The sequence below is a fragment of the Colobus angolensis genome, unplaced genomic scaffold (genome assembly GCF_000951035.1).
Source record: "Colobus angolensis palliatus isolate OR3802 unplaced genomic scaffold, Cang.pa_1.0 Scaffold423, whole genome shotgun sequence".
Classification (NCBI taxonomy): Eukaryota; Metazoa; Chordata; class Mammalia; order Primates; family Cercopithecidae; genus Colobus; species Colobus angolensis.
The window spans coordinates 26,215-28,599 of NW_012117633.1; the positions used below are offsets into that span (position 1 = coordinate 26,215).

General features: G+C 53.8%; 1 pseudogene; it reads right to left on the reverse strand.

The window, feature by feature from the left end:
- Positions 1 to 1,914: 1,914 nt before the first annotated feature.
- LOC105522279 overlaps positions 1,915 to 2,385 on the reverse strand; it is a 1,774-nt pseudogene continuing 1,303 nt past the window's right edge.

Sequence of the window (2,385 nt, forward strand, 5' to 3'; positions counted from 1 at the left end):
TAGCCAGAATGGTCTCGATCTCCTGACCTTGTGATCCGCCCGCCTCAGCCTCCCAAAGTGCTGGGATTACAGGCGTGAGCCACCATGCCTGGCCAAGGAGGGGTCTTTATAAGGGAAAGAAGGAGGCAGGAGGGTCAGAGTGAGAGCAGGAGTGGTGGGGGGAGGGAGAGAAAGGGAGAGAAGGACAGAGGGGGAGAGAAGGTGGTGGGGAGAGAGAGAGAAAGAAGAGTGGGAGAGAGATTTGAAGATGCTGGCTCTGGCTCTGGCCAGGAACTCAGGGCATCCTCTAGAAGCTGGAAAAGTCCTGGAAACAGATTCTCCTCAGAGCCCCCAGAAGGAATCTGGCCTGCCTGGCACCTTGATTTTAGCACTCTACAATTCATTTTGGACATCTGACTCCAGACCAGGGAAATAATCAATGTGTAATGTTTTAAGACTCTAAATTAGGAGTCATTTGTGACAGCAGCCACAGGCAAGTCAAACAGGCGCCATGGGAGAGACTCCCTAGGATGTCCCGAGGGTCCCTCCCTGGCCCCACCCACAGAAACACAGGCCTGACCACTGCTGGTGCCCCCACCCCTCTAACACCCTGCTCAACAGGAACCATGCAGGAGGGGCTGGGTGTGGCTGGGCCATGCTCTCTCCCCCCACACCTTCTTCTCAGAGAGCAGCTGGAGCCCCAGACCCAGGGAGCCTCCCAGAGAAATTCCCAACACAGGACCTGGTTTTCCACCTGAGGCTCAGGATCCAATGGAGAAGTGTTTCCCAAAAATGATGCTTCCTCCAAAGATGGCCAGTGACTTTCTGTGCCAAGCATCCGAGAAAATCTCCATGTCCTAGGGCTGCCAGGCAGTCACCTGTGTACATATCGGAGCCCACATCCCATCAGTAGTGAGGCCTTGGGTAAAACACATCCCCACTTTTAATTATGATGAGCTGCCTGGTCTCAGCATTGAAAACACCAACTTCCTTCGAGTAGACTTGTTTAATCTCTTAGAAATGATGGCGCACACCAGCCTGAACAACATGGTGAAACCACATCTCTTACAAAAATTAGCCAGGCATTGTGGCACATACCTGTAATCCCAGCTACTCAGGAGGCCGAAGCAGGAGAATTGGTTGAACGTGGGAGACAGAGGTTATGGTGAGCCGAGATAGTGCCATTGCACTCCAGCCTGGGAGACAGAGCGACACTCCATCTAAAAAAACAATAAGAAAGATAGAAATGATGGAGCATCTATTAACCCTTCTTGCACTGGTTCCTGGGGAGCTCTGAGCCTATCTTTGCAAGTGTCCTGATCCTCTTGCAGGCCTTTTATGTGTGTTTCATTCCTGGCTTCCTCCTATTTTTCTCACACATCTGAACCTGCTGTCAGGTGAAAAATCAAAGTGGGCCCAAAGTGTAAGAGTTCATGAATTTGATGGTGTTGGATTGTCCTGGACAGACCAACTCTCAGGGGTGGAGAGTTGGGCAGAGAGGAAGGAAGGCATTCCAGGGGCCAGGGCCAGAAGCAGAGAGGCTCCAGGTCCAGAGTAGGATTTGCAGGCTGAGGAAAGAGAGGCCATGGGTGGGTAGAGGATCCAGACCAGGACGGAGACAGAGGGCATATCTGGAGGCTCAGCCAGAAATAGCTCCCTCCAGAAAGCAGGCAGCGAGTCGGGGGTTGAGCTGCAAGGAGGAAGGGGAGGAGGGAGAGAATGGAGGGACTGGTGTTCAGTGAGCTGACTCCTCCTATCCTGACCTGTTTTCCCAGGGGACACCCCTGGGAGACTGTGATCCTCTCCTCCAGGCTACTTTCCCATTGGTGCCAGGATTCCCCCAACGCCACTCTGAGAACCCAGGAGAAGTATCAAATTATATGAGATAAGAAATGAAGAGAGGGGACAGGATTTCTGGTTGACCGTGAGGATATTTATTGAGGGTTCACTGGGTACAGGGAGAAGGGCTGGCTGGCTTGGCATGCAGAGAGATCCCTCCCCTGGGATCCTGCAGCTCCAGGCCCCTGTGGGTAGGGTGAGGGTTGGGAACCTACGAACATTCTGCAGGGTCCACTGTCTTCTCCACGGTGCTCCCTTCATGAGTGACCTGGCAGCTGTAGCTTCTGCGGAACCTCCACTGCTCGGGCGTCAGGCTCAGTTAGCTGCTGGCCGCGTACTTGTTGTTGCTGTGTTTGGAGGGCGTGGTCATCTCCACGCCCTGGGTGATGGGGGTACCATCTGCCTTCCAGGTCACCGTCAAGATTCCTGGATAGAAGTCACTCATGAGACACAGCAGTGTGGCCTTGTTGGCTTGGAGCTCCTCAGAGGATGGCGGGAACAGAGTGACCGAGGGGGTGGCCTTGGGCTGACCTGTGTGGACAAAGGAGGGCGTGAGAGATGGCAGAG